The following is a 16840-nucleotide window of genomic DNA, read 5'->3' on the forward strand; positions in this document are numbered from 1 at the left end:
TTCAGCCCATACCTGTCACACATGTGTGTTGAATGACGACAGAATTCCAGGTGCTTGTCCATCCGAGGAGGATCACTTAATCATGACTGCACAGCTGTGTGTGCGTGTGTTTGTGAAGCAGAAAAAATCTGTACCAAAACTTTACTTCAAAGTGTGGGGATCCTTACAATTTGTGTTGTAATGGTACAGAAGGGTAAGTCCTTAGCCCCTCTCCAGGTTTAGAGTTCTCTCTGTAGACAATGATTTTTCAGGCTCATCACCTCCTACAAAGCTATGTTTACAGCACTCTTCTGGCTCAAGCTGGGAACCACTAGGGGCGAATTGCAGTTCAGATATCTGACAGAGCCTCTGACAGTGAAAGCTCTTGTGAGCCTCAGGATGGTTTCTGATGTCAATTCAAAAGTGAGATGAGATTTCATTAGAATAAAAAAATGGAGATGTCTGTAAATATTTGAGTAGGAAACAGTTAGTACTGCGTGCATTGTACCATCACACTGATGACACTCATTGTTTAATCTGCCATAATTATCATTGTAAAGTATGTTTTTTTTTTAAGGCTTTACAATACTGCTGTTTTGTTTACTGCACATTCTCAACCTCTAAACTGTTTTTCTTTTCCCTTTAAGATAAAATTAATATAAATTTGTCTGTTTTGGGAGCTCTTCTGAGAGAGCAAAAGAAAAAGAGCCAAGGATGTTGTTACAGCTGAGCTGCAGAGCTGGACCAGATCCCCCTCTCTGTGCATGAGGGCTGAGTGATACCCAAAGGGCCTGTGCCTGCTAGGAAGAGGACAGGAATATCCCATCCCACTTAGTGAATAGGAGGTGTGAAGCTGCTTGTGGAGGTGGTAGCAGGAGGAACCAATTACCTCCGTATTCTTCACATCCCTTCCTGTCTTCCAAGGAGACGTGCTGGCTCAGTCGGGGGAAAGATGTTAGAGGTGGCTCTCTAATGATCATCTGCCCCTGACTTTCTTGGCAGTGCAATTTCAACTCTAAACATAAGGTCATTTTCTTGGCTAACAGATTTGGTTCAGGATCTCAACTGGCTCCATCCCTTCAAGCTTCTGTCCTTACACTTAACTAGATAGTAAACAAGGGGTATCTCTCTCTGATGCTCTACTGATCCCATTGACTTGCTGACCAGTACTCACAATGGTGGTAGCTGTGATGTGAAGCTTAAACGTATGCACAGAGCAAAGTCTTGCCCTGTTATGTCACTACTGATTAGAGAGAAAGAATAAGCTGTGTTTTAGGCTGCTAAACATGGGAATCTAGAGATCTGGGTTCGGCTTCCTCTTTTGCTGTGCATTTTCTTGGGGAGATCTCATTTCTCTGTGCCTGAGTTCCTCTTATAAAACCTAGCCAGTGTTCCACAAATCTGCTGAGTGACCATTAGGATTGTTTTGCTCACTCCTGAGTCAGTAAGTTGCAGCCCCGTGGTGGGGCTACGAGCCCTTTGCAGGAGATGAAGAGAGGCTGGAAGGGAGCAATTCATTACTGAGAGACCCATCTCACTCCTTCCCTCATTTTAGGATCAGGTTTTGCAGCACGTGGGAAGGAGCTCAGAGAGGACAATGCACACACGTAGCTCACTGCATTGCCATGCATGCTTTTAGGCTCCAAAACTGTGTCATCCTGTCTGAGCTAATCATCTGCCCACCTCCTCAAGGGCTAGCCCAGGCACAGCTTGTGCTGACACAGCTCTTCTGCTAACCAGTTCCTCAGCTGGCCCTGGCTGTGGAATCCCAGGGTGATGCTCTATTGCAGAGCATAGCTGTGCATTTAGGAACTTTTTGCAGATAGAAGCAATGCTGGGAAGGTATTTAATTCACTGCTATACAAATAGTCCTGTGGGCTACAGCTGGGGAGGAAAAGCGGCTTGTTTCTCTCCTGCTATGCTGTGTAGTCTGCATGGGCAAAAAGACAAGTGCTGCCCGTTGCAGTTGCAGGTGAGAGCTGTGCCCGGGCCAAGGCCTGGTCATCCACACTCCCCCTTGTCTAACTCCACGGGCTTTCTCTGAGCTAATTCTGGGATGTCTGTGACCCAATAAGGTCAGTTACAGCAGCCATGATTGCCCTGACACATGATTTCCTTGTTTTGCTGGTGTGTATTTTAAGCTTATTGCTATTTCAGTGCAGTTTCGTGCATTTCCTATTTGAACTGTTCCTGTCGGAAGCATGCATTGTTTGGGAAGACATGGCATTAATTACTCTGTGAATTATTTGTTGTGTGGGTGCTGTGGAAGAAATACATGGGAACTGTACCAAATGGTCTTTAATGAGTTCAGTCATCCAAGATCCTGATTTCCATCTCATAAATAATAAACTGTCCTCAATATGCTAATGCAAATTTGCTTTTAAATTGCTTATTTTAATTTTGCGAGGAAAATAATCAAGAAGAAAAAGTTCTAGAAAATGCAGGCTCACCCTGTTTCTGTGGCAGGGCACTTGGAGGTTGCTGCACCTCATCCTATTTTCATCATTAAGTCCTAACACAGTGATCATGTGACTACACTGGGAATGGCTTCTGGTCCTGCAGAGTGAAATTCAAAATGTAAGGAATGACAAAAGATATGAAACCTTTGTTCCATCAAGAGAGGGTCCTTAATATAACCTCATACAGTCAGCTGTTTGCCATCTCCTTTTGATGGGATCTCTAGCTTCAATTTCCATTCACGATCATTTGCTGTTGGGAGCCAAGGAGGCCAGAAATGCTGCTCTGACAACAGACCTAGCCTCTGTGTGCTCAGCACTGCCTCATCTGCTTCATCAAATGCAACATCTACTGTCTCTTGGAGAAGTCTCATCCGGACTTGCAGGAGCGGGTGATGGTTTTTCAAAAAGCCTTCTCAGATTTGCTTGTACAAGGCATGAAAATACCAGTAACTGGACTTATCGCTTTGCTAACTATGAATGGAAATGTTTCTGCTTCAAGCAGATCATTACACTCAGAGAGTTTGGTACTGATATAACAGTTAGACTTGATATTAGTCTGTTCTGAAAACATCTTTTTCATTGTTGTTTTCTTTTTTCTTTTTTTTTTTTTGTGTGTGTGTGTGTGTGTGTGTGTGTCTCAGTATTTTATCTTCAGTAAACACATATCCTGGTTTTACGTGAGCCTTTGGTCTCTCTGGGCTGTCTGTAAATCCAGGCTAAACAATAGCATGTAGCATAGCATTGCAGAAAGAATGGGAAAAGAAAGGATTTGTATTTTGGACATGTATTAGCTGCTCACACATCATTCAGATTTGTTAAGATTCAATAACAGATAAATAGAGGGGAATGGAAGGTTGGGATGGTCCTGCAGGCACATCTTACTGGAAATACAGTTGTAGAAATTTGATTTCAAGAGACAAACAAGTGAAAAAATCCAAACAGGTTACTCTGTTTCCTTCCCTGGAAGGAATGGCAGCTTTTTGAAAACATTAATATCCTCAGTCAGGCATTGCAAATATTAGTTCTCAGTTCCTCCAAGGGATAAAAAAGATAAAAATAGAAGCCACTCTGAAACCTCCCAGAGGCTGACAAATGCATTCATTCATTTCTTTATAATGACATCTTTCATGAAGGCTTTAACACTGGAAATTCTATGAGGAGGACTCCTTCCCCCCAATACTTTTTCACTTCTACTGAAAGCTATCTGTACCATTGCGAACAGGCAGGGGGTTAAATACTTTCTGAAAACTCACCTGTGCTTTTGTGGGCTGACAGAAAAAGGTTCATTCTCCTGTGTGCACCTGGAATGCAGCACCGCAACTTGGAGAGGTGTGGCAGTAGCTGGCTGCGTGGGACAGCCTCTTTTTGTCTGATGACTGTATAGGAAACCAAGGCTTGGTTGAATGTCTAAAATTGAGAGCATTGTTCTTGATCTCTACACTTCAGTCTTTGTTTGGATATGTTGGCAGATGAACAGTTGCTTGATTTTTCTTATGCTAATGTTAGGAGTCTTCTCAACGAGAGGAGCAAAGCAAAGTCCAGCACATTGCTTATGTAGCCACCGGGGTTGAGGGCTTGAGCTTAATATGGTATTGGTATTGCAAGTGTAACTCATCTGACCAACTGGAAACTGAACACAGAGATAAACTACACCCCAAAAGACTTTCTTTCACCTCTCACACTGTAAATGAACCTAGATCCAATGGCTCTACATATCATGTACTTCTAGCGTTAATTTGCACCCACAGAGCAGCAAAGCCCTCTCCTTGACAGTCATTTGGAGCAGGGGATCAGCCATACATGGGGCCAAAGGGCAGTGCTTAGATCATGGAGGCAGTGCCTCTGGGGCTGCAGAAAGGCATGCTATACACCTGTGCACTGTAGCTCATCTCACCCCAGGATACTGCATGGACATTTCCATGCTTCTCACAACAGTCTGTGCTAAAAGACCAAGTGCCACAGCAGTTATGGCATGGGAGGTGTAAAGAGAGCTCGAGGGCATTTTGAAGTCCTTCTTACTAGCAGATTTGCTGAATGATGTTTGCAGTCGCTTCCAGACCATGCGTAGCGCTGCAGAGGGAGACATGAAAAGCGACAGCCTCTGATGAACTGGTCTGAAACAGAATTTCCTTCCAATTCCAAATCTGGTGATTGACTCAACCCTAAGCGTGCAAACAAGAGCAAATAACTGATGGGTGCCTAAACCTCCGGGAGCATTGAGGTATCAGCAAGGAGCATTCAGTGACCATATTTACACCCCAAACTGCCCCAGTGTGAAGTAAAATACTCTATGAAAAAAGATTGAGGGGGTAGGGAAAAAGAATGTTATTCAAGAAAATTGTCAGTCCTGAGAAAAATAATCTTAATTATTCAACTGTACTGGTCTGATTCTATAATGTCCCGTGTACACAACAAGAAATACTCCATTGGAGGGTTATTTCTTCTTTTACAAACAAAGGCTGTGCTCTATAATGTACTGCTGCTTGGCACAGTCTCTAGTTGTGTAAAAGGCAGATCTTTAAACAATGTGATGTGATCTTATCTGATCTGCAAGCTGGAGAATATATCACCAGTATAATTGGTGGCAGGGTATTTGCATAGCTGTGGTGAGGTTTGCTGGAAACTGCTTGGAAATCTCACAGGCAAGAAGGAGGCACTATTAGCTGAAATAAGTGAGGGTGTCAACTCAGCAATGCCTGCACGTGCTTTTCAGAATAGGAAAGCACAGAGTTTGCAGATACTCAAAGCCAGCTGAGAGAAAGCATGCTGGTCATGGCCTTTGGTGACTATTGTACTGGGTTGCATTGTGGTATGACTCCATTGCTGGTATCTGGGGGCCCAGAGGAGCTGCTGGTCTGAAGTCATCAGTAAGCAAGAGGTGGCATTCTGCCCTCACAAACAAAATTAATTGGTTCCTCTGCTGGTATACTTGAAAGAAGCTGCAAATAAATGGATGTTGCCAGCACTTCTCAAGAGACTAAGCTACATTATCACAGTAGATTCCTCAAATGGAAAAACTTGCACCATTGAGAGGTACTCCCTCTGGATCAGGGCTGACATGTGTATTAGTATAATTTGGGAACCAAGCGCAGCTAGTGGTGTTGATGAGTCTACTCCTACTGAGGATAAAAATGTACCTTAGTTTCTACAACAGTAATTCTGGCCACTTTCACATATTCTTTGTTTGCTTGAAGGAAATAAACTGTGCTGTACTGCCCTGAATAAAAGGCTTCTCTTGAACAGTGCAGAGTCGTAGCCCAGCAAGAATATTAGGAAAGTTGCAAACACCAGTTTTGTCCAGATAACTGAAAACTTTCCTTTATATCATGCCAGTGGTTGCAGCTTCTGAAGCCCTGATGCTATAATGGGATGTGTGAAGGCTAGAAATAATGGAAAGCTCCAGATCTGCAACTGAAGCTTCCCCTGTGTTAGCAGTGTTGTTGGTTATGCTCCATGTCTAGCTGCTTTTTAAGTTGCAAAATATTTCCATTTCTGGTATAATACCCTGTTAAAAAAAAAAAAAAGAAAAAGCATGGTCTGAATCGACTTGTTAAAATTCCTTAGTTTCCCAGGGTTTTTTCCCTTTATTAGTTAGGAATGGTAGAGGTTGGTTGGGCTTTCTAAAGGGCCTTTTCAGCAAGGATGAAGCATTAATCACACTTTAAGTCCTGCTTGCTGGCATATGGGGTGCCTCTCTGCTGGTGCACAGTCCTGTTGGAGCCCTGGGGAAGCTGTGCGTGTGCATGGGCTCCAGCTGGATGGGCTGTCCTGCAGGGTTGGAGAACAGCTGGGAGATGAAAGAGCAAAAAGCAACAAAGATTTGCCAGATGCAGAAAGTAAATGAGCAAAGCTATTCATTTTTGCTGACACTTTCTCTGTTGCCATCTTTGGACAAATGCAATATTCAAATTAATGCTGTCCATGCTGTCCTTTCTCCTTATCCTTGAATGTATAAGGGCTGCTCTGAAAGTAATGCCTCTTATTTTATGATGTTCATGCTATGGCAGTAGAGGTTGAATCTCCCCCACCAACATTCCATTACATGTTGTTGCCGTGTGACAGATGGCAGCAGAGGGGCAGTCTGACACAATGTCATCTGACATGGAAGTGCGTGTGAAGCAAAGGTGTGGAACTGAATTCGTCCATGCAGAAAAAATGGCACCCATTGACATTCACTGACTTACACTGGACATCCACTGACACTGGACATCGATGGAGACCAAACAGTGGATGTGGGCACAGTGAGGCAGTGGGTGGTGCATTTCAGCTGTGGTGACAGTGACAGTGGGTTACCTTCATAGTACAGATTTTCATGAGTGCTCTTGTTCATCACGGGTGAAAATGCAAGCTGAGAGTGCTGACTATGTTGAAAAATAGTGTTTTGTAGCTAAGAATTTTCTCTATCCAGTAGTGTTATTGTGCTCTTCGTATCTGTTGTAGTTTCCATAGAAATAAACAGGAATCATTACTTTTGGACCAACCTACACATTGAGTCTTTGCAATTACTGTTATCTTTTGTCATGCTATTATCTTCCAAGAATGGTACAGCAAATCAGAAGTTTCTGCTCAAAGCTGTAAATCGCTCCTTGGCAATTTTATGTAGGTTAGACTTTAAGTAGGACTAGTGAGTTTTGTTTCTTCCCTGGAAGTTCAGAATGTCCTTGCTTGCTCCTAGAGTCCGCCCTGGGCTGCTAGCATGGTTAAATCGAAGAGCTTGTTTCTGCAGTCTCTCTTCCATGAGGAAGTTCAGGCTCCTTCCTCTGAAAAAGAAACTGCACCAGGGACGGGGCTGGGGAAGGTTTGCTCACTAACACAGCTCTTAGGAGGACTTTGCTGCTTTGCTCCTAGGCCTTTTGTTTCTGCCAAGTTTGTTGATGAGAGCTACAGGAGTAACAATAGAAAAGTAGGTCAGGAGTTGATCTTGTATATACTTAGAGGGCCAAGAGCACAGTTTGTGCAAAAGAGGAAGAAGAAAAGAGAGAAAGGAAAAATAAACAATAAGATTTTGGGGTGAGGTAGGGTTCATGTGGGAACCGTGGTGAGTAATTATACACTTTCTTACAGATTGCTTTCTTACAGTGTCTGGAAAAGTCTTCATTTTCTTCAGCAGGACTTTGTTTAGCACTTCTAAATCTCTTATTCTGCAGTTGCTGTGTTAGAAGCAAGACCTGCCTCCCTGCAGGGGTTTTGACTGTACGCTGGATGAGCAATATGCTGGCCTCCTGTATACACATTTCAAGTGTGCAGCTGCACCCCTACTGAGATCTGGGGAAAAGCAACAGCAGAAAAACAAGAGCTTTTGCTAGATGGACAGTTTCCTTTGAAATGTGGTAGGCATGTGAGTTATTTCAAGGGAAGAAAATCAGTGGGAAGAATTTTTAGGTTGGAAAAAACACTATCCCAATGTTGTCTTAGAGAGTGACCTTTCAAAATGCATCTTGATTTGGGCAAAATGTGTTGCGCATCCAGCACACATTCCAGATACACGTCAACTTTTATTGAACTGAACTCTTTGCCATGCTCTTTGATGACAAAATGTCTTGCAAATAGCTGGTGTCATGAGTTTTTCCTATTTAGACCTAAAATCCTAGGAGGTCTCTGTAACACACAGTTTAACCCCTGATACACTGAACTGCAATCTGGTTTAATATAAAACCTGAGTGCAGGTCTTCCAGCAAATCCACAATTCCAGCTAGCAGCCTGCTGGCTTCCAACAAGTTCTGCCTACATTTGCATGATGTATGTATTTATTCTGCTTTGTATTAGAATCCTTGCTGGTTGTTAAGGGGTTTGCTGTTCATTTCTTTATGGGTGCTTTTAACCTGTTTTTCACTTTTATTTTCCTAAAGAATAGAATACAAATTTTAAAAAGCATGTTAGTGTGATACACAATTTCAGTGGAGGTAAAAACCCTTTGGCATACACATTTACTCAGAGAAAGCAAGATTGAGAGTGGAAGAAGTCTCATACCAGTGTCATCCTTTCATGTGGAATTTTTTGCCTTGAAAATGATTTTGCATTTGAGACAGCATCCTGTGGGCCAGACACATTCTGCAATTGGTGATACAAGGCAGCGCATTTCCCCACCCTCAGTCAAACTGAGCACAGCGCTGTTTGCTGCCTATTTGCTTCCCCTATCCATAATTAATGTGTCAGTTGATAGGCAATGAACATTTTATAAAGGCCATTTAACAGATCGGAACAATGTCTTCCTTGCATCTATCAGTAAGAGACCTTTTCATCTCTCTTCTGCAAATTCTCTCATTTTCCTTTTGAAAGTTGAAAATCTCTGCCAGGAAAATACAAACAGGAGACTCTTGTTACCATCACAATGAAGAACTTTAAAGGAACACTGTCAGCTAAGACAACTACATCTCTGCTGAAATATTTTACCTCCTTGTGTTACAGGGACAGCATTAAATTTACTGAGAGCTTAGGGAGATTTATTTTTCCTTTTCTACTTTTGCTTCCTCCTTCTGACAACATTTTTTTCTCTGCCTAGCCTCCAAGTTTCCCCACAGCCCATCTCTAGGCTCCCATTGCACCACAGCGAGGGCACACCACAGTTTTAAGGGCACAGGTGCAGAGCTCCAGTAAACGTGCAGGAGTTACAGGTGTACAACCATAAAGCTGCTCTGAAATCAGGGTTGGGTTTGTTGTTTTCTTTTTGGTTATCTGAAAATCTTGGCAGCTTTTCTTCTGACAACCCTATATTTATCTGGAAAATAGGTCTGGTGTGGACAGGGATAGTTTTTAGGCACAGATTCCTCCTCCCACAGCCACAGGCTGCAGCAGGGCCTGGATGCCTCGCTGAAGGCAGAGATACACCAATGAAGGAGCAGGTAAGTCATGTGCTAAGGTTAAGTAGCCTGTAAGAGTGACAGTGATGAATCAGACCTGCTTATATTTGGGGCAGTGACCACAGAAGTCCACTACGGAGCAGCTTGGGACCGCTGGCTGCACTTGCTTCTGTGATGAAAGAGCCCTTGGTAGCACATGCTGAGTGGCGTCCCGGGGTTGGTAGAATTGATTGGCCTTCCAGAAATCATCCTGCACATACACTTGTGTGAGAGAGGAAGTTCGTATTTACTGTCCTTGACAAAATTTTTCTGCTCAGGTGGAGCTGTGAAATGCTCAGGTTTTTTGTTTGACCTTTGCCTGAGCTTGAAGCATGGCCACTAAGGTGCCATTTCCAGATCTCTAGTGGTGCCTGAGCAACCTGCCAGGTGCTTGTGGTTTCAGCTAGCGTGCTGCTGCTGTTGAGCTATTTCTGCTGTCACTCGGCCCGCTCGGAGCATCCCTTTGGGCAGTGCTGCCACCTCGGCTGGGTCACAGCATGGCTGCACCTGCTTCTGGCTGAGGTCTGGTCCATTGTGCTCCGCAGCACCCAGCAGAGGAAGTCTGCCAAGGGAAATGCAGTATGTAATGCAGCAGGCAGTGAAGAATATCAGTAATTTATCTCTCAACATATTATGCTTGATTTTTTTTTTTTTGCATGCTTTTCAAATCAAATATAATACTTTCTGAGCCACATAATGCTCTTTTCCATTTTCATTGTTTCATTTCTTTTCCTCACAATGTATTTCAGTGGCTACTATTCCCCAAGTTTTCTAAGGGAGCTGTATACTCTTTTGATTATAGTAAATATATGACAGTTTGTGCAGTTTTACATAATTTGCTATTTGTAGTGTACATTAGCTTACTGTTTCTGTTGAGTTACAAAACTGTGTTTAATAATGAATTATGTGCCTTACTGAATAGGTTTTTTTTCTCTGGGAGCTTAATGCTGGTTTTTTACTTAAAGAAAACACTCACTCTCCCTTATCTTTCTCCCTCCCTTTTGTAGTTATTATTATGCTTAATTTCTAGGGTCATTTTCAACCAAAATTACATGGCAGGCCAGTGAGGAGCTGCAATTTAGATAAGGCAGAACTGACAAACCAGTTACTTTTCTGGGGATGGGCACAAAAATATTTGACATGCTATGAAGTTGTTGTGGTCCTTTAACCCCTCTCAGATGGGAGTTACTTGAGTAGGGAGAGCAAATGAGCCTTACCTTCTCTTTTCTGTAAGCAGAGTGATATGTGTATGTAGATTACTTACTGATATGACTCAACTGTATGAGCGGAATAACAATGATCTCACTGTGTTCTCACAGGAGTATTTCTCAAAGATTTCCTATATACCTGAATTTTGTCCCCATCTCATTGCTCTCTCTTTTAATTAAATTTTCCCCTGCATTGATTACATCTAGATTATCCCGTGGGGCTGTAGAAGTGAATTTACTTTTATTCTCATATCTGTAGCTCATTGCTTAAATCTTTTCTCTCTGTATCTCTTTATTTAAAAGAAGATTTTCTGATTGCAACTTGATTACCTGTTCAGCTTTTTACAAATTATGTTTCTCTAATTGAAGCCCAGAAATAGAAATCCACTAAGTGGCTCTAAGTTAACCTCAGAAACGTTTGAATTTGTATTATTCTATTCTGTTCATCTCAAGATTCTGTTTTATAGTAGATGATACTTTTTAAGTCTCCATTGAAAGTATTAAACTTAAAAAAAAATTACAAAGTGAAATGCTTGCATTTATTATGCAAGCTCTCCTTAGAGATTACAAATGTCGACATATGCTGAGTCTATGACAATAAATAAGACAACTTACAATAGGACAACTTTTATAAAAAAGGCAACTGTTATCTTAGTGGAAATGGGGACTCTTCAAGTCAGATTTTCAAAGAGCTCCCAAGGAGATTGCAGGCATGAGGCTCAAAGGCAGTTCTACACCAGGCAGAGATTTTTTTATGTGGGGGCACATCATCAGAGGGAAAAGCAAATGTCTCTGCGTGAATTTTGCTTGTGGGCAAGTCTGGCTATCTGCAGCAGAAGCGTGATATTCCTTAGCACTTCCAGCTGTCCCAAATTCTCCCTCTTGCACTAAATTGTGAGTAAACACTTGTCTGGCTGGAAAGGCTTCTCTTTGTAGCGTGTTTCCTGGTGCCACCATGCCAGCAGAACTGTCTTGAAACCATGGCTGCTCAGCTGGCAGTCCCAGGCTCCACCATCTCCTGATGTATAGCACAGGAACCTGATACTTCACTGAGATTTAGCTGTATTACTCTTGTGTCACCTGGGCTCTGCTATTGAGGCTGGTTAACATATATATGAAAGCCATGGCTCACTGCTGAGCTTTCTGCAACAAATAATCTTGTCAAAGGCTTTCACCGCCCAAAACTTTAAAAAGTCACATCCATTATGGAGGAGGACCTGAAATGGGATTAACAAGTGGGGAAATCCGCAGACCCCCTTGGGTTTGGGATGAGGAGGTGACTCCTTTGATTTCATCATGGCGTGTGCTCTGCCCCCTGGGCTGGTGATGCTGAGAAGGGAAAACCATGTTGGGCTCTTGCTGCCAAACAACTGACATTCATCTGCACTCAATCCCATGGCTGGGAAATCTACAGCAAGGTAGTACGCTGTGCTGAGAGTGCATCACCTCTCCTCTGAGTGCCACAAAACTATGAAGACCTGAGGGCACCCAGTAAACTACAGCAACCATGTTTATCCTGTGTGTGACCAGCAGCTATGGGCAGAGAGTCTGGCTGGAAAGCATCATGTCCTTCAAGGGCCAGAGAGAGTAAGCAACTCAACCCACTGGAAAAACAAGGTGATGGCAACAGTGAAAGCACACAGGATGGAGGCTGATTTGCAAAATGTTGCTTGTGTTGTTTGCTGGAGCAGTTACTGTAATGCATTTGGCTGTAAATGCTCTTTCTCTATTGTGTTAAACTTAGCAATACTAATGAACTCCTCACATGCAGCAAAACCATGTACTGCACCTCCAACTTTGGGCATGCAGGCAGGTGTCTAGTTGGTATGGTGAAGTCACTGGTATCCACTGCATGTTTTGGGACCTCCTTTATGCCTGTGCAGCCTTTTCCTTTTGTAGCACAGATCTAGAGCTGGGAGAAGGGCTCTCCACCTGGCTCTCTGCTTCCTAGCACCTTGGGATTACTTAACTTTTCCATGAGTATCCTGATTGTGCCAAATGGGAACGTCCGGCTTCATACACATGGCCCTGATGGCTAGCCATAACTTCTGCAATGATCACTGATGGTAATTTTGGTCAGAAGCATTCAGGTGCTGTGAGGATGAAATGCAGATGGGCATCTGAGCTCAGATTCCTACCTTCTCTTCTGTCTCTAAGATGCTAATGTGTTTTCTAGGAGCATCTACTTAATATTTACAGTGTATGGGAGATATATGTGAATTCCTGAAAAAGTCAAAATAGGCCACCCATTCTGCACAGACTTAGTTGAGAATAGTTAGCCAAAAGCTGTCTATGATCCCACCTCTCTAGAGATTTACACTGGTTTTGGCCAAGTGTCAGAAGCCCGAAGAGTAACTTATTTGGGCCTTGGCAAGGATTTGCTCTGATCTGTTTTGATGCAAACTGCTCTTTGCTGCTTGTTTCCTGAGCAGGACTGAAAGCCAGATTTTTGCCTGCTGCCACAAGCAAGGGGATGTGTGGCAGAGGAACAGGGCTGGATCCCACTTAATGAGCTGAGGAAAACAAAATGCTCAATAATGTATAATTAGGACACATGTTAAGGCAGGGCTGCAGTTCCACTTCACATCAGTGATTAACCTTGCTCCCAGTTTGCCCTGGTTTGAGGAATACTCTGTCCTCTAGCTGCTGCATCTTGAATCTGTGCAGACAGACCCTCCTCAAAATCATATATAGCTACAGACAGCTGTGCATGAAACACAGAGTCAGGGCAGTGGGAATGACCGGGAGCTCCAGGGCAGTGGTTCCCAGCTGGCTTACCCGTGTGTTTAGTCTGCTGGTACTCTTCTATCTAAACGTCTGTGCAGAAAGAAATGAAGAAGAAGAATTTTTAATAGGCCTTTTAGCATGTCAGTCACTTGCCATTATCATCAGGCATTTGACTGTAAGCACATTTACCCCCTGAGGTGGGCAGGCCCATCCTCTCTGTTGCTCCCCAAAGGCAGGACATGCCTGGATGCCACAGGGATCAGGGCAGGTGGGTGCAGTGCTATCCGTGGGCAGGGGCGCGTAACCCCATGCTGTTTCTCCTATCAGCAGCAAAGGGATTATTGATGAGGACCTCAAGGCTTACTAGAAGGCTGAGCTATGTAACTGCTACTGAAATTAATGACAGCGAGATGGCTAAAGCCGCCAACTGGCTTTGGGAAAAGCAGCTTCTCCCTGCATGGGTGTGTTTAGTGGAGAGTGCTGTTGCAAGGAGTTGCGAAGTAGCAGAGGCTGTGGCAGCACTCGGCTGCTGTAGAAGCTGAGGAGAATTGGACGTGCTTCCTGCCAGATCCCCAGCTGCTGAGAGCCAGCTCCTCTCTGCCAAAGTCAATAGAACTATTACCAATTTACTCCAGCTCTTTATGGCTGTATCAAGATATCTGCGTGTTCCCTTTTCAGGCAGGTGAAGCATTAATGAATATGGAACAGCCAGGGGATTTTAATAAATAAAAATGTATTAACAGAAATCAATGCTAGGCCCTGCTCCTGTCAGCATTTGTTCCTGTTTTCTCCTCCTGCCTCACTCCTTTGTTCACTGTGAGTGCACATGCATCACTATGGTTACTAATGAATGATTATTTAATTTACCAATCTCTGGATGCAGCAGTTTAGTGTTAAAAACATTCAGCGCTGTCCATCATACACATATGCGCAAACACCCATAGTCTGTCATGCAGGAAAAACTATAGGTGCTCAATATTCTTCTCCTAAGCAAAATCTTTATCTGTCTCGTCAAATGGGACATGGGGGCCATATGTGATGATGGCCACAACATAAGTGGTATGTACAGGTAAACGTGGTTGTACTATTTCATATTTACAGTCAGTACACATCAGCTGCCAGCCAGCATACCTGAAACACAGGCAGCGCTGTTTACAACCCAGTGGATTTCTGCCCAAGTCTGGATAGTTAGTGCATGTTCATGTTTTTGGAAAAATCTGGTATTTCACGTTTACAAGAGCTGGTCTAAAACTGTTATTTTGGAGGGTTGAAAGGGGAAGAACAACCATTACTGGCTTTTCAGAGGGATAGTGGGATTTCAGCCGTCTGAAATCTTCAAGAGAAGGAAAATAAATAATTGCTGGAGAAATGGTAGGGCAGTGATCTGCTCTTCCTTGGGGCAGATGAACGTGGGGACTTAGTGGAAAAGATAGATTGCTTTCTACTTTCATCATGTTGTTTTTGTTTTGTTTTTTTTTTCCCCAGCTCTCTACCTATTCCAGTGCTAAGACAAGATGGAGATTTTCACGAGATCCCCAGACACCCAAGTACATGTTTGCTTGCAGGAGACTAACTCATTTTTATTCTGTTCTGAGGAACTACGCTTCTGACTAGCTGACTTTCAGTTTGCAAAGGGGATACCTTCTCAGTGTAATATACTCTTGCTACAGGTGAAACATGTAGTTCTAGTGAAGTTACTTTCTTTTTTTTTTTCCCTGTGACTGTTTGAGGAAATGTGAGTGCAAGGGTAAAGGGATGAGTGTGACAGTGTACACTCAGGCTTGATATACTTTTATGACTGCTGAGTGACTGCAAGAGAAGCAGCGCATTTCCCTCCTGTAGCTGGTGGGACCTGAGAAATGACCACTTAAGAGGCAGTCTGCTCAGGGTTTGGGGGGTAAGATTCACCTGGGTTGGAGGAAAAAGAGGAGATTTCAGCTACTCTGGAAAAAAGCTGTGAGAAGTTTAATGCTACATGTTGCTCCAGCTCTGCTAATGTGGGAGAACATAGTTGGAGTGTATGAATATCTAACTGTCTGCAGCTTTTGTTGCTATCAAGCAGGTTGCCACCTTCTCTTGCTCACCCTTTTAGCCATTCTGGATCACTCAAAGGTAAAACTTCCAGACTGCCTGCAGTTGCTGCTCCCTCAGTTACAATGTACAAGTACTTACGTATGCACATTGTATTTGTAGCGGCAGAGCTCAGACACACCTGTTTTGTGTAGGTGAAACCGAAATCTCCTGAACACACTCCACTTTGCCCAATCCCTGACCCCAGGAGCAGCTTTTGATATGGTAGCTCTGCTTCACTGCTGTTTCATATCCAAAATGGCAGGACCAAGGACTCCTAAATAACATCCTGTTGTTGATATATGTGTGCAGTGATCCAGACAGGTAGTTTTATTGCTGGTTACATGGAAAAATAGCTAGTTGCATGATGGTCCCCAGTTAACCTGTGGTAAGGTAAAAGCAAGAGCACTAGACTAGAATGAATTATTACATCCTGGTGTTGAGGTAGGGCTGAAATGGGACCTAGATCTAAACAAACTGCAAAACTCTGTGGTCCCTCTGGAACAAATGTTTCAATTCTGTGCTCATTTCCAGATGATTTCCAGAAAAAATGTATATATAATTCCTAAATTCTCATACTTCCAAGCATGAAGCAGTAGAGCCTGGTAAAGAGACAAGCAAAGTATAAACCATTCAACTTCTCAGGTCTTACGGCTCTCACCATCTAACTCTGCGTTAAAATTGGGTCCCTGCTGCCAAACTCCAAAGAGCGTCTTTTAACTCAGACTTGCTTTAGAAGCCTCTACAATTAAGGATGTGCCTGGCAAGTGCTGCACTGGTGCTCACCTGGCAGCTGCTGAGTATCCCAAAAGAAAACCACAGCCATCTCCCAAGGTTGAGTTATCCGTAACAGCTGGGTGAGAGACGATTTCCTAGTTTGAAAAGAAAACTACCACTCTTTTTGTTACTTAAAGGGCTGAAACCAAGTTCTTTTTATTTCTATCAGGAAAAAAATAGCAGAAAGGAGGAAAGATCCTCACTGAGCATAACCAACAGCTCATTAATCAACTCACATCAGGTGCAAAAGATTCAGCTTTGCTGGCCTCCCACACTCTAGAAAAGTGCTTTGACTACAGAAATATCAGGGATCTCCTTTGCAGCGTTTAAGTTTTTATGCAGAATGGATTTGTGCCAGCAAGTGAAAGTGAGATGCTGACTTTGGTAGGTAGTTAATACTTTGATGATTTATAGCACCTGTCTAGCACATGAGGGTCCTGAGTTCAGGTCTGTGAGAGCCTAGGGCTTAAAGCTGTTGTCAAATCTAAACCTCTTTTGGGTTTTGGTCATAAATCACACCCTAGAGATGAGAAATACTTCCTGACAAAAAGTTCTGACCATATTTCTGTGTTTTCCCTGCAAAATGCTTGTTTCTGTTACTTTCTGCTTTCTGATGAGAAATCATTTTATTGAAGAGCTTCACGAACTATCTCTAACTGTTTAGCTACATTGGGTCTTTCAAAGAGCTCTGCAAATTAGTGAATTTTACTTATCTGGGATTGCAAAACCTTTTTGTAGGTCTCAAATAAACTTTTTTTTTAGAGGTGGACTTCTTTTTTTT

The sequence above is a fragment of the Meleagris gallopavo genome, chromosome 2 (assembly GCF_000146605.3).
Source record: "Meleagris gallopavo isolate NT-WF06-2002-E0010 breed Aviagen turkey brand Nicholas breeding stock chromosome 2, Turkey_5.1, whole genome shotgun sequence".
Taxonomy (NCBI): domain Eukaryota; kingdom Metazoa; phylum Chordata; class Aves; order Galliformes; family Phasianidae; genus Meleagris; species Meleagris gallopavo.